Consider the following 23,719-nt stretch of genomic DNA (forward strand, 5'->3'; position numbering starts at 1 on the left):
TACCTCGTTCCTAGGCGTGGTAGCAGCTTCCTGAAGTTACTGGCCTCTTGGTTCTTTCACCTTCAACTTTTCCTCCTGTCGCTCTTTTAAGACAGCTATAGGCAGTTCCCCGAATTGAATCTCCAAGTTTGAAAATTCTTTGCGGCTTCCCTAAGTGAGTGAAGGTTATAGTATTTGTCCCCGGGAGTGATTGTAGGAAACAAACCATCAAGAATGGGACTTGGGGGGCTTCCCTGGTGGCGCAGTGGTTGAGAGTCCGCCTGCCGATGCAGGAGACACGGGTTCGTGCCCCGGTCTGGGAAGGTCCCTCATGCCGCGGAGCGGCTGGGCCCATGAGCCATGGCCGCTGGGCCTGCGCGTCCGGAGCCTGTGCTCCGCAGCGGGAGAGGCCACAACAGCGAGAGGCCCGCATACCGCAAAAAAAAAAAAAAAAAAAAAGAATAGGACTTGGGGATAAATTAGGAGGTTAGGATTAACATATACACACTACTATATGTAAAATATATAGATAACCAAAAAGGACCTACTGTATACCACAGGAACTTATACTCAATATTTTTAATAACCTATAAGGGAAAAGAATCTGAAAAAGAATATATATATATATGTATATATATAACTGAATCACTGTTCTGTACATCTGAAACTAATACAAAATTGTAAAGCAACTATACTTCAAAAAAAAAAAAAGGGAACGGAACTTGGGTGTTGGCTGTCTGGTGAGTGGGGACGACCTCATTACTAGTGAACAATGGGATCCTGGGACCCCCTAGATGCAATGACATCAAAATTGCTTAAATTATCAAAATTACTTAAATGATGTGGTTGTGTGGGATGCAATGCCAACTGAAGGCAAACTTTAGGTGGACCCACTGGCTGCGTCATGGTAGTAAAAATGACTATTTACAAGGTTCATGGGATATGATGATTACTGATGACAGATGCCTGTACTGAATAGTTTACAGAAAGAAATTCACCAGCTCAGGACTTTAGACTATCAGCTCAAAGCATGGCCACAGAACTGGGGAATTTCTATCATGACTCTACAAGGATCTCTTATCTTTGGTAACCACAGGACAGATACAGCTGAAAATCAGACTCCAAATTCATTCACACGAGTACCAGAATTACCATCCAAGTTGAACTCAGGGCTTTGTCAGTTCTCATATGTGAAAGTTAAGGCATTTGTTGGGAAGTAGAGGGTCCCTGAGAATCAGCACGAGAGCTCAGATGAATCCAAATGTTTTGTTCCTCCGCATCTCTCTGAGACCCCCTCTAGCATCAGAAGCAGTCGTCCCTCCTCTGCCTGAGGAAACTAACAATCATTTCTTGAAGATCCTATAATAATAAAATCTCAGGGGTGGTAATTCCGATCACAACCCCATTTGACTTGCCTGATTGGTCTGTGCAGAAAGCAGTCATATCTTAGAAAATGATCGTGGATTAGCATACAATGAATCAGGGAGTGAATCCAATTGCAGCTTCTGTTGAGATCAACACCACCTCTGGCACTGTGGAAAACAAACAACGTTTCAGACACTGCTTACAGTTTTTGAGCTGGCAGAAGCTTTCATCTCTATAGTAATTTACAATGACCACCAGCAGCGGTTAACTTTAACCTGGAAGGCGTGTCAATAAACCTTAGCTTGTCTTCGGTATTTCCCGGCTCTCTTGATCTGCCGTAGTCTAGTCTGAGACACCTTGATCATTTTGGTATCTCATGAAACATCACTCTGATTTATCAGACTGATGGCAGCATGCTTATTGGAAGTGTTCATCAGGAAGTAGAAGGTACGATAAGTGCCTTCCTAAGGTGCATGCATGTCAGATGGATGGGAAATGGAAATAAACCCCGTGAGTAATCAGTGGCTTGTCACCTTGGTAAAGTTCCTAGAGTCCAGTCGTATGGGGAACTGGGGGGTATATCATCCGTAATGAAAGAAAAGTCTCTCTGCCTTGCACCACCTACCTCCAATCAAAATTACTTGATAACTTAACATGTAAAACTGCCTGTTTTGAGTGGAGCCCAGAGCAGGAAAATGAACCGCAGCAGGTCCAGGCTGCAGTGGAAGATGCTTTGCCATCTGGACCTTTTGACCCAGGAGATCTGTTGGTCACCAGAGTTTATATGACAAACATGGATTCTTTAACAAGTCTCTGGCTAGTGCTAGTAGGGGATTCACAGTGAAGAGCCTTACTCGTTTGGAGTATAAACATGCCCTCTTCTGCAGATTTTTCCCTATTTGAAAAGTATTTCCTGGTTGGCTCTGGGGCCCCGATAGAGACCGAACACCTAGCTATGGGAGAAGTGATTAGATCTGAGTGCCCGTCAGGAACAAGTCAGAAGGCTGGCCTTATACAGAAGAGACCCATCATCAGGTGGAAGGAGTCTGTGCAAGTTTAAGCTCAAGAAAGTTTCAAGGCCACAAATAAGTTTTGCAAGCAAGGGGCTCATCCCACTGCACGTACTCCTGATTCATTGTTAGTTTTCCCTCAGCTCATGTGGATGGTCTCAAGGGAGGTTCCCAAGATGAGGTGAGAAAACACTTGGGCTTGGTTTACACATGGTTCTTCATGCTATGCTGGCACCGGTGGAAATGGAAATGGAAATTCAGCAACACAGCCCCATTCGGGAGTGTCCCTGAAAGTCGGAGATGATGGGACATTCTGTCAGGAAACAGAACTTGAAGCAGCACCTCTGTTTGTTCACTTGGCTTGAGAGGAGAGATGCCCAGAGGCAAATATTTCCGTTGATTCATGGGTTGGGTCTAAAACATGACCTGGAGATTAGGGAAATCACAAGATGGAAGTGCCGGCGACAAGGAGGTTTGGGGAAAAGATAGGCTCTGAGTTCTCTTGAGATGGCAGAGTGTACAAAGAGCACCACTGCAGAAGATGCCACCAATAATCAGTTGAAAAGATGACCACCCTGAGCATGTGAGCTGGCCTGTGTCCCCAGACTCTCAAATGCTTGTATGTTCAGGTACCATGGCTATAGCATCAAGGATAGATGCATGGGCTTAACAGCACGGGCTTTCTCTTACCTAAGCCTAATCTAGCCATAATCACTAATGAGCGCCCAATCTCTCAATTGCAGAGTCTAACACTGAGCCCTTAATATGGCAACATTTCCTGGGATGACCAGCCAGCCACTTAGTGGCAGGTTGGTTACTTTATATCCCTTCCATCAGAGGGGGCAGGTATATACCTTTAAGGAATAGACCCTAATATTTCTGTCAGTTCCTCTAACCATGGATCTACAGAATATCTTACTTACTATCATAATGTCCCACACAACATTGCTTCTAAGAAACTGATTTTCCAGAACAAGGTATGAGCAAGGGGCTCATGCCTGTGAAAGTCATAGTATGCCTTGTATCTCTGTGAAGCAGCTACACTGATTGAATGGTGGAATTGTCCACTGATGACTCAATTACAGGGCCACCCAGGAAAGAGCACCCTGCCAATTCTGCGTGGAGTCCTACAGGTTGGGGTACCGATGCACGGTCTGTCCTTCCCTTGGTCAGGATTCATGTGTCTAGGATCAAGGGTAGAAGCGAGAGTATTTCCTCTCACTATTATACACAATAGCTCGCAAAACTTTTGATTCCTGTTCCCACAATTTGAACTCCGATGATTAAAATATAGTAGTTCCCAAGGAGAGATGTTTTCACTGGGGAATGCGGCAATGGTTCCTTTGAACTAGGAGCTAAGAAGCCTACTCGGTCAGCCTGGGCTCTTCATGCCCCTGAACCACCAGGCAAAGAAGAGGGTTCTGAACTCGCTGTGTAATTGGTCCTGACTGTCAAGATCAAACTGGCTACAGTTACACAAAAGGGGGCGGGGGCATCTCTGTTTGAAACTCAGGGGATTCTCTGGATGTCTCCAGTAGTGAAATGTAATTCAAGACTACATATCAATCCTGTAAAGGCAGACCAACCAGAGATTCAACCTTTTAGGCAAAAGGTTTAAATTACCCATGAGGTAAATAGAACTGACCAAGCAGGGCACCATCGAGAGCCAGAGGGACGGGAAAAGGGTGGTCAGAGGGTGGTTGCTATAAATATTAACTACAGTCTATTGGTCAGTTATGATGGTAGCAGTTATGAATATTTTATTTTCTTGCTTGATATTTATATATATTAATGATTTGCTATAGACTGAATGTGTCTCTCAAAATTCATGAGTTGAAACCTAATCCCCAATGTGATGGTATTAGGAGGAGGGGCCTTTGGGAGGTGATTAGGCCAAGAAGATAGAACCTTCATAAAGGAGATTAGGGTCCTTGTAAAAGAGACACCCAAGAGCCCCTGTGCCCCTTACACCATGACAGCCATCTATGAACTAGGAAGTGGTCTTCACCAGACACGGAATTTGCTGGTGCCTTGATCTTGGACTTTCCTGCCTCCAGAACTGTGATGAAAAACTTCTGTTGTTTATAAGTCACCCCATCTAGGGTCATTTTATTACCAGCAGCCCCAAAGAATTAAGACACCATTTATGTTTTCCCATTCTTTTTCTCTGCTATTTTATACTAGACATTTAATACGGATTTAGATAATTGTAGGTTTTTTTGGTTTTTTTTTTTTTTTTTGGTGAACTGAATATCCAGGTGATACTACTGTGATTAAGTTGGAAGAATTCTCAGAGTTGAAAGAAGGTGGCTGGTGGAACTTAGTGTTTTCCTCTCTGGGAAAGGACAAATAAGGATTAACCATACTGGTTGGAAGTACGAGGCTGTCATAGTTATTCTTGGAAACTGTTGTTATTCATGGACACAGGTGAAAAGGTGAGCATGCATGCTAAGTGGTCAGGGAGTGACAAACAGGATATCTTCCTGTTTGCTGTCAGCTCTATTCCCACTCTCCCCTCCTCTACTCCATAATGTAGGGATGGACCCAGGAAAATACGTTGCCCAGCATGCTTTGCTAGCAGCCTTCCTGTTATATCAGCCAATGGGAGGTGTCAATGGAGAGGGGCAGGTGGAAGGAGGAGGGAGGCCATTGTTCTTCCACTCTGTTTCTGGAGGCTTCTCTGCAGTGGAGGATGACTCTGGGCTCAGCAGATGTGTTCCAGAAGATTGATAGCAAATTAATTCATTCACTCAGCATGACTCACTGAGATACAGAACTGAATGGAACACAATTTCTGCCCATAGGAGCTCACAACTTAGAGGAGGATTAGAAAACTGTGATCTCCAAGCCAAATCAGGCCTGTCTGCATTTTGTATGGGCTACCAGCTAAGAGTCAGTTTCAAATTTGTAAATTATTGACCAAAAAAGAAATCAACAGAAGAATATTTTGTAACATGTGAAAAGTATATGGAGTTTATATTTCAGTGTCTATAAATGAAGATTTTTTGGAGCAGGCTGGCAGAGCTGAGAAGGTGCAACAGAGACAAGAAGGTGTAAAGCCTAAGTTATTTGCTGTCTAGCCCTTTACAGAAAATGTTTGCAGATCCCTGATCCAGAGGGTAAGGCAGGGATGTGAGGCGTGTACTGAGTCCTGCTGGATGGTAGAGGAAGGGGGGAACCACTTCTGGTAGGAAGGAACAGTTTCCAGGCAGAAGAAACAGATCCTACAAAGGCCTAGATCTATGAACCCCCATGGCTTGTCTGGGATGGTTGGTTTGTTGTTTCATGTGGAGTGAGAGCTGAGGAAGAGCTGAAAGGGTCAGAGCCAGACTGGAAAGGGCCTTCAGTACCCAGAAGTGGGGGTAGCAGAGAGACACTGCACACTGTGGAGTAGGGGATGTTTGGGGAGGTCACTCTGGCTGCAGAATGAAGGAATTGCACGGGGATGTGACAAGTAGCAGGAGATGGGTTAGGAAGGCAGCTGGGGGCAGGAGGAAGATCTTTGGTTGTCCATCCCTGGCCTGCCTCTTTCTAGCTGTGTGACGTTGGACAGGCACTTAACCTCTCTGAGCCTTCCTCATCAGTCTGGCAGGGATCACAATACCCTCCTCTGAGAGTTGTGGGGAGGATTAGATGAGCTGCTGTATTAAGGTGTTTGGTTCTCAGTGGGTATAGAGAATGGCCACGGCTATTGCTGTTACGGTCACAGAAACAGTCCTGTAGGGCAGACCTCCTACCCCAGCTGGGTGCTCCCTGAGTCCACACCTGCTGGGCTGCTCAAGTCCATGAATTCTGAGGAATGGACAGAGCAGGAGAATTGGTTCCTGGAGGCCAAAGAAGGAAGGGTCAAGGACTGATTTTCATGACTGTCCTGGGCCCCAGGAGACACCCCGGGGAGGGAAGTGGCTGCGAGAAGTAAAACTCACACCCTCAAGTGACTTGTCATATTGCCTTCAGACAGCAGGGCTGGCAAGAAACCACAGCTTTCTCCACCTGTCACCGCCAGGCTCTGGGACCTTGTGAGGGGCCCCTCTGGAAAATCAGGGGGTTGGAGTGGATGACCACCAAAACCTCTTTTACTAGCAGCTTCCAGACGTCCTTCACGGCTCCCTGCTCCAGCTCCTAGGAGCCAGGTGTCTTGTCTCATCAGGGGGACCCAGCCCAGAGCCTGGGCTTCATGGCTGTCATTCGTCTTCCTTCTACACTGCCTGTTAGTCTGAGCCTGATCCCACTCGGAGGGAGCCCTGCCTGACATAGTGCCCACCGGCCTACCTGCCCATGCAGTGTGGCCCCTCAGGTCCATAAAAGCCATGGTTCCAGGGCTGGGTGTGTAGGAGAGAGACATTGGGGAAGTCACAGCCATGGCACCCAACAGCTGGCAGGAACTGAGTGACTACCTCCCATCTGGAGGTGGGACCACCTTTCCAAACTTCAGAGTTGGAAAGGACATCAGGCCACCCAGTCCCAGCACACCCAGTTCATGGATCTACCCAAAGAAGTCAGTGTTGGAGCCAGGACTGGAGCCAGGACTAGGGCCCAGGGCTCAGGAGTCCCCATCCAGTTCTCCTCCCACCATGCCTCCCTGCTCCCCATTTATCACACACTCTCAGGCTGGCATAGGCACAGGCCCAGATGGCATCTTCCATCACAGGCAGGTGTGCATCTCAGTGATGGTGTGGTGTCTGGTTCTTATTTAAATGAATAGCATGGGGAGGACAGAATTATGACCCAGGAGAAATGAGAATGCCTTGTGAGCTGAGGTGTACCCGCCCCACTCCTAGCCTCCCGACAGCTCTGAAGCGAAACTCAGGGGCAAAAATAAGAAACTCAGGGGCAATTAGATTTTACATATTTTCCTTTTTCTACTTCAATAAATATTGCCCATGAAAACCAATTGACATTTTCTCTACTTAATGCATAATAACTAGTCTTATAAATCTAAATTATCCCTATAAATCTAAATTAAAGGCCTAGGTTCAAATGGATTGAGAACACATAGTTAATAAAGCGCTAGCACATCACCGTTACTAATCTGTTTACTTCAAGCCAAACTTTCATTTTCAAAGGAATTTTTCTTTGTCATGCGGGAGTGGGAAGAAGAGGGAGAGCCCAGGGAACCCCGGGCAGTTTCCAGGCTTCCATGGCCATTGTTCATCTCATTTGTTAGGACAGCTTGCTGGGGCCCTCGGGTGGCCACCTCAGGACGAGAATCAGCTGGATTGGACTCTGGCTTCTGGCCCCCAGACTGGACCACTTTAAGAGATGAATGGCGCTCTAGTCACCCCCAGGTGGTTATCACATCCTCACCCCCACGTCTAATGATAACGAAATCTTCTCTCTTCAGCCTGCCCCCAGCATTTCCTCCAAACACAGCCCCTCCCTCCATCCCAGCTGGTGTTCCCACCACAGTCCATGGAACCACTTGTCTGGTCTGAATTAATGCAACAGCCCCTGCCTTTCCTCCTGCTGCAGCCTGCGCTCCACGGAGCAGCACTGAGATCTTTCTAAAATGCACATCCCGCTGAGTCTTCCCAAGGCTTGCTGTCCCCCAGAGCTCCCCACTGCCCTCAAGGTCCAGGCCAAATTCCTCCACATGTCTCCTGAGGTCCAGTTCCTGCTGCCTCCCCCATCTTCTCTTTTCATGGTCACTCCCAACCCCTGCTACCTGCCTGGGCCACGCTGACCTGCCTGCCCCTCCCACCACCCTGCCTTTCACCTGAGCTGGTTCAACCTCCAGCCCCATCCCTCAGTGGACCCATGTACCCAGGGGCAATTCAGGGTCCTGGTTTTTGTCCTTTCCTTGAATAACCTAAAAATTATTACTGAAAGGAAGCATTTGAACTCCCAGCCATGGGGTAGGAAAAGATCCTTGGTCCACAAATGAGAAGATGAGGTTTCAGTCTCTGCTCCACAGCAAGCTCTTGGTTCCCAATTCAGGGCCTCTGCCTTCTATTCTGCAATGGGGGCTTTGAGCTCAGCAATATAGGAGTCCATCTCACTCTAATATTAAGGTTCCCACCTGGTGCCAGGGAGACCTCATCATCTCCATGGACCACTGTGAGGTCTGTGCTTGAAAGAGGATGGGCCCCACCGTCTATTGAGCACCTACTGTTGGCCAGGACCAGAGCTAAGCACTTACCAAATGCCATCTGCATCTGTTTCCAGGAGAGTCCTGCCAACGCACGTCCCTTCTACTCCATTTCCAGATGAGGGATGTGAGGCTTAGATAGAGACCCAGAGTCACCAGGCTGATGTTTAAACCAGGTTGGAGTCACTCTGGAGCCCAAGCTTCACCCACATTCACCAACTGTGAGGCTTTGGGCAAGTGGCTGCGCCTCCGGACCTCAGGTTTCCCTTCTGTAAAATGGGGATGCTACAATAGCACTTTCTTCCCTCAAAGGGCTAATGTGAAGCCTAAAATGGGTTAGTAAGTGTGAGGTCCAGGGCCCAGCACTGGGCACACAGCAAGTGCTCAATAAATGCTACCTATCATCACGCTCAGCTTTTCTGAGAAACTCTATAACAGAGTTACAGAGATCAAAGCTGGAAGGATGGGTTCTCCTGGCTCTTCCCAGCTCTCACATGACATATTGCATGTCCCAAACCCTGTGTCATTTGCTCTCACTAATGTGGAACAGACTTAAGAAGCTTAAACATGAGCTAGTGCCTGATTTCAGCAAGTGAGGTTGAGGACCCTTCTCCCAGAAGCCACTTTGAGAAATGTCTCAGCTGGTGAGTTTGAACAATTCCCCCCTTAACCTGCTGCAGACACTGGTGTTGATCTGATCCGAGAAAGTCCTCTTCCTGTTGCCTGGTACTCACTCTGCTCTCTGTTTGGTCATTCATTTGACACACACCGGCTCTGCACTGGGCACTGTGGCATGGCAGGGAAGGAAGAATTAGAGCCTACATTCTGAGCTCAATCTCTAGTCGCACAAACAAATGAGCATTGAGAACATGACATTCCACAAAGGAGGGACCATGATACTCCAAAGGGGAAAATGTGTGTGATTGAATCAGGCCAGTGGGTCAGGTCCTTTCTCAACCCCTCTCCCTCTGCAGGAGGGAGCCGACCAAGCAGGTGAGAGCAGACAGAGCCAGAGCGAGATGGTGGTTGATTAAGGAAAGATCCTGTCCCCACTGAATGTCTAGAATTGCCTCTAATCTGTCACTCCAATCCTTCCTGCTCCCCTCTCCATCTGGATCCTTCCAGACAGTCCCAGAGTGGACCTGCAAGTGAGGGTGGCTGATTCTTCCTTGGGCCATCAGTAGCTTCCTGCCTCCTGGGGCTGGTTTGGCAAAGGCCTGGAGCCCTGGGAGAGACAGCTGGGGTTCCACCCGGCAGGGATGGGAGATACCCGGCGTGAGGCCAGCAGGGTGTGGCCCCTCATCCTTGTCACTGTGAGGCCCAGGCTGTTAGGATGTTCCCTTAACAGCACTGAGAATTAAACTCTACACCCCGACATGAGCTCGCTCCCCTGAGAGCGTTCCAGCTCAAATACTGATTAAATATGAAACCGTTCCACCTTCTGAGCAGAAGTCAGGGAAGCACAAGCCAGAGACGGAAGCTGTAATTAGTAGCTGATTATGCTGTGTGAGTTATTAAAAGATAAAATAAAATGGAAACCAGCATCCTTCAAACAAAAACAACTAAGGACACTCACAGTTATTTCTGCTCTATTTAAAGGGACATGGTCTTTTTATCCCTTACTCCTTTCTCATTTTTATAGATCCAGTGTTCACTTAGGTCATTTCCTAAGCACCTACTATATGTCATAGATACTGGGGGCAGGGGTGAGAAATAAATAAGTCAGGCCAGGTGCTGGCCTCTTGAGGTTCACAGTCCAGAGGGCGACGCGGCCTTTCAAGGAAAAGTCTTGACAGATGTGCAACACCTTGGAATGGGGCCAAGCATGGCATGTAGAGGAGGCAATGTGGGAGGATCTTGAGGGGGACTAACTCAGATGGGGGTCTTAGGAGCTGATTTTTTTTTCTTTTTTTCTTTTTTAAAGAACATGTTGGGGGTAGGAGTTTATTAATTAATTTATTTATTGTTGCTGTGTTGCGTCTTTGTTTGTCGAGGGCTTTCTCTAGTTGTGGCAAGCAGGGACCACTCTTCATTGCGGTGCGCGGGCCTCTCACTATCGCAGCCTCTCTTGTTGTGGAGCACAGGCTCCAGATGTGCAGGCTCAGTAGTTGTGGCGCACAGGCTTAGTCACTCCGTGGCATGTGGGATCCTCCCAGATCAGGGCTCGAACCCGTGTCCCCTGCATTAGCAGGAAGATTCTTAACCACTGCACCACCAGGGAAGCCCAGGAGCTGATATTTAAGTTGAGACCTGAAGGAGCTGGTTACCTGAAGAGTCAGGGGGCAGAGTGATCTACGGAGAAGGAACAGCATGTGCAAAGGCCCTGGGGAGGGAAGGAGGGTGTCAGAGGGACGAAGGAAGGGCACTGGGGCAGAGTGTGATGAGGAGGGAGCATGAGGGGGTGGGGAAGGAGCAGCCAGACCCTGCAGGGCTCACGGCCTTGGCTGGCAGGGCTGGGATTACTCAAGGTTCCCCCGAGCAGCACTGAAGGGTTTGAAGTAAGGGAGGAGCCCGATCAGTCCGGAGATTAAAGAAGCTCCTCTGGCTTCTCCGTGGAGGATGGAAAGAGAGCAGGGGGCTCAGTGAAGAGGTGAAGGGGGCCGTCCAGGCAGGAGTCAATGGTGGCTTGGACCAGAGCAGGGCGGAGGGGAGGGACACAGGGGCGGGTCCAGGAGGAGTTTTGGAAGATGAAACGCCCCACCTTGGGGGTGGTGGGGGTGGAGATGAGGGATTTGTCGTGAAGACACCCAGGTTTCTGGCTGAGGAGACTGGGGATAGAGCTGCCATTTCCTAAGTGAGAAGGTAGGTGAGGCAGTCAGGCTGGGGGATGAGGCCAGAGTGGCACCTGGTGTGTGTGGCTCAGAGAAAGGGGTGGGCAGCAGCTGGGTGTCCAGAGAGCTCTGCCAGGGACACCATGAGAGCTCCATCAGAGGACAGCAGTGTGTGCCTCCAGGGGAGAGAGGGCGGGTGAGGGGAGAAGGGACCGAGACAGACAGAGGAGACCATTCTCATCCTCCATCCTCCTCAGTTACAGACTGAGGTCTCGGGTGGGAAGGACACCTGGCTGCCCCCAAAGGCTCCAGGGGAGGCTGAGGTGGGGACCCGGCTGCAGGGAGGTCTTGGGGAAGCTGAGGTTTCTCTCCCGGGACCCCCCAGTCCTCCCACTTTCTGGTCCTGGCCTCCCCTACTGCTCCGGCTCCCTGCCTGTCATGCTCTCCCAGGCAGGGGAGGGGAGGCCCAGAGCCAACGTGGAGTGGCCTGTCTGCTCCTGCCCACTGCAGGCTTCAATTCTCTGCACGCCTCACCCACCTTCCCCTAGGAATTAAGCCACCATTAAGCAAACCTGCCTCCTGCCCACTCCCCCAAGATGTTTCTTCGATATTATGTTCTCCTCCCAGGCCAGGAACGGCCCTGTCTATTGTCTCAATTTGATTTGTTATACTTGTTTGTAAGCGTTCTAGTCTTTAAACCTGAACAATTCCCATCAAACGACTGAACTCTGCTCTTCCTAGAGTTTTCAAAGAAAAAAATGCACACAGAAAGGCTTAGTTTTACTGTTGTCCTGTCAGAGTCCCACTTTCCATCCGTCTATCAGCCCCCCCACTCAGGCAGCAAACACTTGCCCATGTGTGTCAAGTACTGAGACCTGCACTGGGAGATGGGCTGACACACAGCCCAGACTGGACCTGGTCCTGACAGTGCACGGCCATGCGTGAGTCTGTGCGTCTGGGGGCAGTGTGGGGTAGCAAACATGGAAAGTGGTGATTACAACTCAGTGTGATCAACACGATTTAACCATTGTTCATTCTTCATTCAGCAAACATTTTGATCACCTACTATGTGCAGGCACTGTTTTAGGCACTGGGAATACAGCTGTGAACAAAAAAGGATTTAAAAATCGCTGCCCCATTGGAATCCCTGGTCTGCTGGGGAGACAGATGATAAACCAACAGGGAGTCTGTCACCTTCTGGCAGGTCGTGGCATGTGCTGTGAAGGAAGAGGCCACGGAAGGGGTGGAAAGGGATGGAGAGCCTGGGGGACCTCTCTGAAGAGGTGATATTTGAGCAGAGACATGAAGGAAGTGAGAGTATGAGCCATGTGAATGTCTGAGACTTACTGGCAGAAGGAACAGCAAGTGCAAAGGCCCTGGGGTGGAAACATACCTGGGATAATCTGAGGAACAGCAATGATCTGCTTGGCAGAGGAGGCACAGGGAGACTTGGGAGGACAGAGAAAGCCCTGTCCCTGTGTGGGTGAAGGTGCAGGAGTGTTCAGGAAAAGGTCTCTGGAGGACCACTCTTGCCCTGAGACTTGAAGAATGAGAAGGAGTTTGTCACCTGGTACATCCCACCTCTTTACTGTCTTCCCAGTTAGAAATTAAGTTCCATGGGGGCAGAGATTTCCATCTGTTGTGTTCACTGCTATATCACCAGCACCTAGAGTGAAGTCTCAGACATAGTACTGATTCAGTAAATATTTGCTGAATGAACAGCTTTAAAAGTGTGCCACAAGGCAGATTTTATCCTCAGGGAAGAAGGACTTTTGAGGTGGGAGTGAATTAGAGGGGTCTGATTTAGAATGATCTTCTGTCCACATTGAAGGAAACTAGAGGCTAGGAGGAGAGAGGAGGCTGTGCTGCCCCTGCAGCGTGAGTTGACAGGTCTGGACCAGGGCAGCAGCAGTGGAGGGGGCAGAGGGGCTGGGATGTGGAGACCCCAGGAGGTCTCGGTGTCTGCTTGACTGTGGGGAGCGCGGAGCTGGGAGAGCCCAGGGCAAATGCCCAATCGCTGATGTTGGGGGTTGATTGAGAAGACAGAGCAGGCTGGAGGGGACAGAGTGGCTCAGAGACGGGCTGTGCCACAGGGGCCTGCGGACATCCAGGCTCACACAGTGTAACAGACACACAGTGACGACTAAAACGATGAGCGTGAATTAGAAAAGCGAAGCCGGGAATGAATGGTGGGTGGTCGGATTGTGGACTTCTCTGCAGAGGAACGATAGATGTAGTAGTGCTGGTCAAGGGAGACAAGCCAGGGCAGAAGGTCTGACTCATTATGTACTAAGGGGTGAGTCCCAGAGCCGGGTCACATCTGAGTAGGGCCGTGTGGACCTGGCAGAGCCACCAAGTAAGAGGGAAACCCCAGGCTGAGTATGTTAGGAAACCATGTCACAGGCTTCACACGCAGGGTCCATAACTGAGCCCACAGTCCATGGCTGGACCAGGGCAGACCCACTTGCCATCCCTCCATGGCACTGTGCCCACTGTCACACATGAGAGACGTGGGGGCAAGGAGGGCTTCTCAGATCGTTCTCATATCCCAGGCTGGGGGCCCAACTGTCCTCAGCAGGATGGCCCTGCTCTCCTTGCCCCCAGGGCCTGAGGAAGGGAGTGGCCCAAACCCAGGTTCTTACCTTCCTTTCTGGTACCTTTTCAGTCTCCAAGAGCTGCAGCGTGTTTTACTTTCTGTACGCTTTTCCTCAGCTTTTGGGGAGACCCTGCTCTGACGCTACAGGGCATCAAAAGCAGACCTTCTGCCCTTGCTGCTCTCAGAGTGGGGCTGCCTGCAAGAGCTGGTCCCTGAGAACTCAAGACGGGTGGCCTTAAGGAGAGCTGGGGAGCAGCTTCCCCGCTTCCCTCAGCATCAGCCAGTGTGGAGGGCATGGGGTAGGATGGGGCTGAGCCCAGGACGGTGATGGGAGCAGCACACACAGGCTCTTCCTCAAGGGCTGAGCTTTGGGGTAGACGTGACGTGGTTCCTGCCTCTGCCCTTCCTATGCATCTTGGAGAGAAGCGCTGGCCCTCTCTGAGCCCTGGCTCCTCACATGCACACAGGGATGCTGAGAGTGCCAAGGGTGATGCTGGGCAGCTCTTGGCACGGGCCGCAGTGCATTGCGGGAGCCCCATCAGTGGCAGCCGCTCCTGAGATGCACTGACTCTCCTCCTTGGTCACTGCAGGCACCGTGCCTCCCAGGTTTGGTGCCCAAGGGCGGAGTGTCTTTCTGAAAAAGAACTGAGAGCAGGTCAGGACCGCTAGCTCAGGCCCAGGACAGGAACCTCGTGTCTGCCTGGCTCTCAGACTGGGGGTGGGGTGCGTAGTGGGGAGGCTGCACCCCCTGGGGTATTTTCTGACACTTCCATAATGTGCATTTAACCCTGCGACCTCCCTAAACCATACCCTCCTGTTCCCATCGCTGCCCCAGGCTTGAGTGTGTTCCGAAGAAGGGCTCCCCATCGGGGCTCAGACACAGCATAACCTCCCTTCATCAGTGTCCAGCACTCAACCTGCCTGTTGTCTTCAGTCTCCCAAGACATGGGTGAGGTCACTGATCCTGTTCACAGTAAGGGAACAGAGAGGGGGAGCGACCTGCCTAAGGTCACACAGCAGAGAGCAACAGCACCAGGCGGCAGAGACACCTCATCTGCTGAGAGGTGGGGTCATGGTGGGACCCAGGATCTGGTCCCAGATCCTGTGCCCTGACTGTGCCCTGTCCTGTCCCTCATGATGCTGTCCCTGTGTCCTGCATTGTCCTGTACCCACCAAGGCCTCATGGCCACCCTGCTAGGTTGGCCTAATCTTCCCCACTTGACAGATGAGAAAACTGAGGCTGGAAGGAAGGGAAGTGACTTGTGCAAGCCTGGGGCTAGAACCCAGATTTAAACCTGTGTCTGCTGCCTCCAAAGCCTGAGCCCCACCTGGGACTGTCAGGGACCCACCACCCTCTTGGAGGGATCAGTAGGAAGCAGTGGGCAGCCACCAGGGCAGGGTCAGCCCAGAACTGAAGTGGGTTGAGCCCAGGGGGGACCAGGCCTCTGCCAGCTGCCACCCCAGGTGCCAGGACTCCCACCAGGACCCATCCACCTCACCCGGCTCCGGGGCCCCTGGTGCACAGGTGTGAACCTAGGCCCTGCCCGGGAGTCCTGCTTTGACATCTTGGAGGACAGTTCATTCAGCTTCACAGGCTGAGAAAACAGCAGAAGCATCAGCCTCCCTGTCCTAAAGCCTCCCTGAGCTGCATTAAAAGCAAGTGGGAGCAGAGGATGCCTGGATTCTAGCCACCTCCTCACCTGGTCATGTACGTCACAGCCTGTGACACCCACCCAGGCCCAGCTGTGATGTCCTCCCACCACTCACCTGGGGTAAAGGCACATTCCCGCCCTAGGGGCAGGGGTGGGGTGGGCTGGGGAGGGATGGGGGTGGGGCCCAGCTCCAGCCAGAGGGCTCTGGTCACCATGGAAACAGGTAGCTGGGGAAGGCAGGCCCTGAGTCAGAGGCTCTCATCCAGGCTCCAGAGCTGGGTCCGCTTAAGTCCAGGTGGGGTCTCAGCTGAACCCACAGTCCATGGCTGGACCAGGGCAGACCCACTCAGTTCCTTCACGGTTCCCTCTGCACAGGTAGAAGGGACCCCTCCCCACTTCAGAAGCCCAGGGCAGGTCACCCAGGCTCCTGGAACAGCTTCCTCTGCCCCCCAGATCCTGCCAGCAGACGTGAGAAGAGCAAAGGCTGAGCTCAGCACCTGTGGGGTCAGAGACCGCGGCTGCGGGACTGGAAACTGAGGCTGCGGGGGCAGGGGGTGGAAGGAGGGGACGCCAGGACATTGGGCTTGTAAAGGCCCCCGGAGGCCTTGGGCTCAGCCCGCTCCTTCTCTGGATGGGAGCGCTGAGGTCCTGAGGGTGCAGGGTGCCAGTGGGGGCCCAGCTCACACCCGTGACATGGAGGCAGGGCCCATTTGTGGGGTGTTGCGGGCACGGGGGACAGCGGGGCTGCGGACCCGGTGTCTCCCCTTCTGCTCTGCTGACCTCAGCTCTCAGATGGAACAGGCCTGGTGTCCACGGGGGAGCCAGCTGTGGCGGGTCATGGACACCTGCCTGCCCTTGGCTCCACTTTGGAGATCTGTTTAGGGGGCCCTGAGGGACCACATGGGATCTCTAAGCCTCCCGTGACCCCACAGGCGGCCTCCCGCTGCACCCCACCCTCTCACCCAGCACCCACAGGCTTCTCAAGATGCTTTCCTCCTGTCCCCAGAGCTGAGCCCCACGCAAGCGGGCCTTACTTCTCACTGGTCCATCTCTCATCATAGCAAAATACACGTAGCAGCATCGGAGACGTCTATTTACTTTTGCCTTCTTAAAACAGCTTTGCAGTCCATAAGCACGCCACATGCGACCTTCCCTCATGTCCCAGCATGAGAGGATCACAGACTCCCCGATAAACTAGAAACTGTCAGGGGACCTGGGTGAGATCTGTGTGCCCTGAGACCACCGGTTCCCACCCTGGATGTACCCTGGAGTCACCTGGGGAGATCCTAAAACTGACCAATGCCCGCTCCAACCCCACCAGGTTTTGATTAGTCTTGAGTGACACCGGGCTCCTCCTCAGATGACTCAGATGCTGAGACCCAAGTGGGAACTATTGGTTTCCACAGTAACGCAGCCCAGTCCCAGGAAAGCCGGGATCTGACTTCATAACTCACGCTCCATCCCTCTCCTCTCTCAGGTCCTCAGGGGAGCAGCTGAAACCAAAGGAGCAGTTGCAGATGGAATTCAAAGAGCAATCCTGCAGTGGCTTTATGCTGTGTCAACTTGGTTAATTAGGGACCACGCTTCCCCAGTTCTCTTCCCCTCGTGGTTCCGAGTTAGCACTGGCTACATGAGACTACCCGTGGTTTGGAGGCAGGGAAGAGGCGGTAGTCGTGCTTTACCCTCTGTTGGCTCACTGTGTGGGTGTGGGAACCACCTGCAGGTGCAATTCCTCCAGCTATCCCCCCATTCCCTCCTGCATCTTCCCAAGTCCTGGACCAAGTGCCCCCGGGGCCCTGAGATGGGGGGCGCCAGCTTCTCTGCACATTGTACAGCGACTGCAAGGTTGGAACAGACGGGGCCTCCAAGGTGTCCAGTTTGTGGGTTCTAGTCTATCTTTGGGGTGTCTGTTTGTCGTCAGTCCCATCCACAGTCAGCTTTCCTCCCTGACTTCTCGTCCAACTGACGTACAACAGCTTCAGGCTTGGCACTAGGTGGAGACGCAGCAAACAGCCTTCAAGCTCAATTGCATGAGGTCTAGCCCCTCTGAAATTATAAACAAACCCAGAATAAATAAAGCCCATGTTTTCCTCTAGTACTTAGACCATTTCTGCTTCTGAGTGAACCCTGAGGTATAAAAATCTTATTCATAACTACATAAATACCTGTTGTGCCTGCCACCCCTCACTTTGGGAGCCCCAGGTAGAGAGGTGTTGGAGACCCATCATTGGCCTCCTTGCTCTCGGATTCAGCTCTTGCCCCTTCGCTGCTCTGCATCTCAGCGGGCAACCCTTCCTAGGCACCCTGGCCTTCTGAGCGGGTGAAGCTGTAGGAGATACGTGTGGAAGAGCGGAGGTGTTGAGGAAGCGGAGGAGCGGAGGTGTGGAAGCCAGGACGTTTTGCTCCCTCTCTCTCTGCTTCAAGAGCCATTCTCAGCAGCAGCTGTCTCTCCCGACTAATTCCAGCTCCCATTGGACTTGCCACTTGCCCTGTGGTTCCAGAGCTCCCTGGGTAGCCCCCATCACAGCTCTGGCTCCCACCTGGTAATTCCAGGTTCTAGACTCTGAGGGACGGAAGGAGAGAGCTGGTCCAATGCCATCACCTTCCATGCGCTGACCCTGCCCACTAGTGAGCATGGCCCAATCAGTGTCCTGCCTCTGACCAATCAGATCTGCACATCTTCCTTTCTTGGGGAGCATGGAGGGGTCTCAGAAGGACACCAGAGGTGAGTCTGCCATGGGACAAATGTCAGAAGTTTTCTCCCCAGCAATAATAATGAGTCAGACTGTGATTATGATTTAAACAAAGTGTAGTGGAAACACCAAGCAGGTCATTGATTATTGTCTTCAATTGGAAGGTGAACTAAGCCTCAGGAAAGTTCCACTTGCAACCTAGGTCTTGAAGGTGAGATTTCGATGGGCAGATATGGGGTTCATTTGGCGGGGAGGGGAAGGAGGAGCCGAGGTGCAGCGGGTTCAGGAATGCGGAGGGGTCTGGTATGTCTGGGAGCAAGGATCCAGTAACAAAGGCTGGATTTAATCAAAGTGGGCCCCAGCAGAATAGAAAGGCTGGTGAGAGCAAAGACAGAAGATTTGAAGCCAAGTGAGGAACAAAGAAAGCACTCCTTGTCCATCGCACAGCGTGGGGCTGGGATGAGCCCTGCTGATGGGGCTCGGGTTCAGAGTGTGATTCTTTGAAGTGCACAGCCTCCGGTTACTAGTAAGCCTTAGGCAAGTAGAGTAACACAGTCATAATTTCTAAAAGCCAGAGAGTCTTAAGGAATCGTATCATTTTAGGATAATTGAATTATTGGATCTCACAGTCTTGGGTTGTTTTTTGTTTCTTTTTTTTTGCGGTACGCAGGCCTCTCACTGTTGTGGCCTCTCCCGTCGCGGGGCACAGGCTCCGGACGCGCAGGCTCAGTGGCCATGGCTCACGGGCCCAGTCGCTCCGCGGCATGTGGGATCTTCCCGGACCGGGGCACGAACCCATGTGCCCTGCATCAGCAGGCGGACTCTCAACCACTGCGCCACCAGGGAAGCCCAGTCTCGGGTTTTTATAACTACAGCAACTTTGAATCTTAGCTATCCCACGGTGTCACATCCCAGCCTCCCCCCTCCCCACCCCACTGCTGGTTATGATAATACACACTCTGTGCTCAGTGCTTTGCACACATTAGGTCATTTAGTCCCCATGACAACTCTGGGAAGTGGAAACTTATTTGCCTGATTTTCCAGATGAAGAAACAAAGGCTCCATGAGCATAAGTCATTGCTGAAGGTCAGACACCTTGTAATCGACACAATCAAGACCCAGCCCATATCTCTTGGCCTCCGAAGCTCATGCCTCAGCCTCTCTGCTGGTTTGTCTCTTGAGAGACCTCCCTGCTGAGTGCTCACCCTTCCTCTGTGCATACCTCCAGTGACAGGGAGCTCATTATCTCTCCCCAGGGCTACCCAAACATCCCAACTGTGGACATATCTCTCCTGCTGTACCTGAAGAGAACAACAGAACATAGCCTTCACCTGGGACTCCTGTAGGGAGGGAAGCAGCTGCCTGAGGTGGGATGACGATCACACAGGAGGGGGGAGTTTCGTGTTAAGGAAGCCCCAGCTGCAGCCCCTCCCTGGCGATAGAGAGGGGGGTTCATCCTGAGGGAGGGAATCAGCCAGAGACATTGGGAGCAGGACGTCTCAAAGACAAGTGAAGACAGAGCCCAGAACACTGGGCCCTGGGGGTGAGGGGTGGATTATAATACAGAAACGCAATTCTCCAGCAGTTGGAGGCATGTGGCCTAATAAGACTGGACTCAGAAGTGCTGTGCCTTTAATTTCTTGGCTCTTCCCCCTGAAAAGTTATTCTATAAAATGTGCCTTTGCGCCATCCACCCTCCCAGATGGCTTTTTAAGTGAAGCTGTTTGTTAAGTGGGAGAAGAAAAAGGAGGGGTGGGGGAGCCGTGGAGCCACTGCAGCCCCCAGGCCCTGAGGGAGGAGATGCAGTGGGAGCAGTGGCGCTGCTGGCTGGGGAGTGGGCTTTCCGGGACGGACACCCCCAGGTTCAGCCAGGCCCACAATGGGCCAGAGTCCCAATTATAACTGCTGGGGTTTTTTGAGTCTCATCGTCCTGATCTGTGTACTTCAGATACATCCCCCCCCCAAATCTTTAAACTGAAGAACTAACCCATTTACCGATGGAGAAACTGAGGCCCTGAAGGGGCAGGAATTTGGACAAGGTCACAGGGCAAGTCACTGGATGAAAAAATGGCCCTTGCTTTCAGCAAGCCTGTGATGAATTCCATTCCCATCTCTGCATTTTGTGGTCACTTTGTTTTCCTCCCAGCTCTTTCTCCTTCACCAAGATGGCCCAGCCCCTCCTGTCCAACTGGGCCTTAAAGGGCTGCAGGAATCATTTTCTCTCCAGTGGGCATCAGACGGCAGCAGATGGGCCCTTGGTCACTGATGCTCCTGCAGTTGGAGACCTGAGAGGTCCCTCTTCACGGCCACAACTGTCAACCCGGTAGGCCATGCACTTCTATGGCCTTCCATGGAGGTTTGGGAAACAGCACCTCTGTGGTTTCCAGGGACTTTCCTTCCTGAAGGGAAACTCAGATTTCTGATGCAAAGCACAGCTCCAATTCCTATGTATATATTTGATCTCAGGGTGTAACTGTTGCTCACTGCCCTCCACTAAGCTTTCTCAGGTCCCCTAACTCTCAGCTATCACCTCATGCCTAGTAGGACAGCAAACCTTATTCCTGGGGCATAAGGGGTGGAATCACTGAACACTTGCTAATCCTTCTCATGACAGGAGGACTACACATGTCCATTCACAGTGACTATGGGGTTACCAGGGGTCACCTGGGTTCCACGTGTCCCCCCCCCGCCCCACCTTCCCTTGCGGCTATGGTGACTCCTCCTCTTTGCCTGCTGGCTCCAGATTGCCCTGAGAGCAGCTGGAACCTTGCCCTTCAACAGAACCCTTGCTGTGTGTCCTGGCAAGAGCATACCTCTTTTGGGACCAGGACCTCCAAAGTTGCAGAGCCCAGAGTAGCAGAGCTGTAAACAAATATTGACGTCTGTCCTGTGGATGTGAGCTGTTCTCTATCCTCTTTTCTAATAGGAATGGAAAGGAACACATCCTCTAAATCCAGCCATATACTATCCACCTGAGGCCTCTTCAATCTGTTCTAACGATGATATCACGTCCAGCACATCACCTCCAATCAACCGGGCTACTTGGTTGGGCCTAGTCTGAGGCCATTTCCCAGTATCCATCTGTTTCTGCAGGGGTCACACTTGCAGACTAGTTGGAGACTTGATAGGGATACTGTATATGTCTGATTTTTAATGATGCCACTCATCTTCACCATCCTCCACCCCCCGCCCAGATGTGACATTGTTTTTGATAGTAATCTTGACGAAGAGGAGAGATGGTTTCAAAGATTTGTATTTGGCCTTCTTCACTATGCTGGCTCTTACCCCACAGTCCAGGGATATCCAAAGGTGGGGTTATCACAGCTCTCAGATGTATCAGTTCTAATTATCCACTCTGGGGCTGGGGAAAGGGCCCCTGGGTGGGCCCAATGTGAGGCATACTTTAGCCAGAATACCACTTAACGCCTGGTTCCCACAGGCCCCCACTCTAGGAAGTGGGTCATGGAGACACTGAGTGGCCAGGCACCAGTGTCAACACAGACCTTATGCCCAATAGTCCTTAAAATCGTTATTTCCTTTCCTCAGTATACAGTCACTTGAATAAATAGCTATCGTCCCTTTCAGGAAGGATGGGGAGAATCATGATGGTATATACCTGCCATGATGTTCAAGGATCCTTCTTCCCAGGCACCTGGCCACCTCTCCCATCAGTGGGGTCCATATCTGAAAATTGGCTCAGGTGTGATAACTGAGCAAATGATTGTTACATTTTATTGGGGTGGCTGCTCTAAGCCACCTCCTCCATTCTTGTTTTTTTTAAAACTTTTTATAGATTTATTATAGATTCACATGAAGTCGCAAAAAATAGTTCAGGGAGGTTCCATGTACTCTTCAACTAGTTTCCCCCAATAGTTACAGCGTCATAACTATAGTACAATATCAAAATCAGGAAACTGACATTGGTCCAATCTGTATATATAGTTCTATGCCATTTTATCACATCTGGAGAATTTTGAAACCACACTGCCATCAAGATCAGGGCCACTCCATCACCCCCAGGATCCCCCTCCTGCTATCCTCTGTAGTCACACCTACCCTCCTCCACTTCTCCGGCTATTCCTAACCCCTGGCAACCGCTTATCTGTTTTCCAGTTCTACAATTTTGTCATTTTAAGAATGTTACGTAAGTGGAATCATGCCCCTTTGGGGATTGGCTTATTTTTTTGTCACTGGACATAATGCCCTTGAAACCCATCCAAGTTGTTACAAATATCAATAGTTTGTTGCTTATATATCGCTGAGGGAATTGCACGGTGTGGCCGTCCATTCTTGTCTTATATTTGGTTATAAATGTTAAGCGGCTGCCTGCTGGCCTCTCTCTTCACACCTACCCACAGCTCCCTTTGGAGTCCCTCTGACCTTGATGGTCACTTTGGTAAGCGCCGCCTCCTTGCTTCCGGCAGTACGTGCCTCTGGCCAGCCTCTGTCGCTTCAGGGGCTCCTCAATCCCAGAGGAGAGGCAAGCCACCGCTGGACTTCTTAGTGATGCGGGGGCCCCCTCACAAGCCTCCTGGTGACCCTGTGAACGGTACATCCTCCACCGTGGGACACACTCCACGCCAGCCTGCCCTTCTGCCCAGTGTCTTTATTCCTTCCTCTGCCACCTGCCACGGCAACTCAGGTGTTTTCACATCGTTGAGAATCAGCCATCACTTTTTCGAGGCCATACCGGGGTCTGTGCTAGATTGTTAAGTCCTGTGTACCCCCAGATGTCCCCAAGTCAAGGAATTCTGTTCATTCAGCTGCATATCCTGGCTGCCTTGGTCAGCATACCCTCCATCCACTGCCCTGAATGAGATGACTGCAAGTCAGGTCCTTCTTCCCACTCTTCCTCCTTTATCAGGCCCAGCATCTCCCCAACTAGATTCTGCTGCGATTGAAATTCTACTTATCAGCCTGGTAGCCAGAAGAAGAGGTGGGCCAGTTTCTGAGGGGGCCACCTGTTACCTGAGGGGCGAGGCCTGTGCGGCGTCTTTCAGCCCAGAAGAAGTTGTGGCTCTTCCTTGGAAAGGGGGGATGGGCTGTCCCTGCAAGCCCTGAGGGTTTGGGAAGGGTTGCAGAGTCAATCTCCTCTGATGTCCTTGACCCGTGTTTCAGAGTTCCTGGCTTTTCCCATCAAGGCCCCGACCTCTGTATAACAGACCTGCCTGGGCCGAGCAGCATTTAAACATCTCTAGAACTCTGTGACGCTGACACTTAGACCCGTGGTCTGCCCAGTCCACTCTTCCACTGCAGGAGATAAGGGCCTCTGTGAGCCAGCGGCAGGCAGGCCCTTTGGCTCTCAGGCTGAGTGCTTGAGGACTTGTCAGGACCCCCCAGTCTCTCAACACCCCTCTGCTTGTGTGGATGCAACTCACCAGCTCAATTCTCAAAACGCTGAAAAATGTCTGAGTTGCCTTGGCGGATGGTGGAGGAAGTGCCCGGCCAGCTCTGCCGTCTGTAGGAGTTGCCTTTGCCCCCTCTCCCCACCTCCCACCATACACAGATACCTTCTGAACGCCTGAATCATCACACCTGCAGCAGGATGCTCCTCCCCTGGGGCAT

This window comes from Grampus griseus (genome assembly GCF_964374135.1).
Source record: "Grampus griseus genome assembly, chromosome: 1".
NCBI lineage: Eukaryota > Metazoa > Chordata > Mammalia > Artiodactyla > Delphinidae > Grampus > Grampus griseus.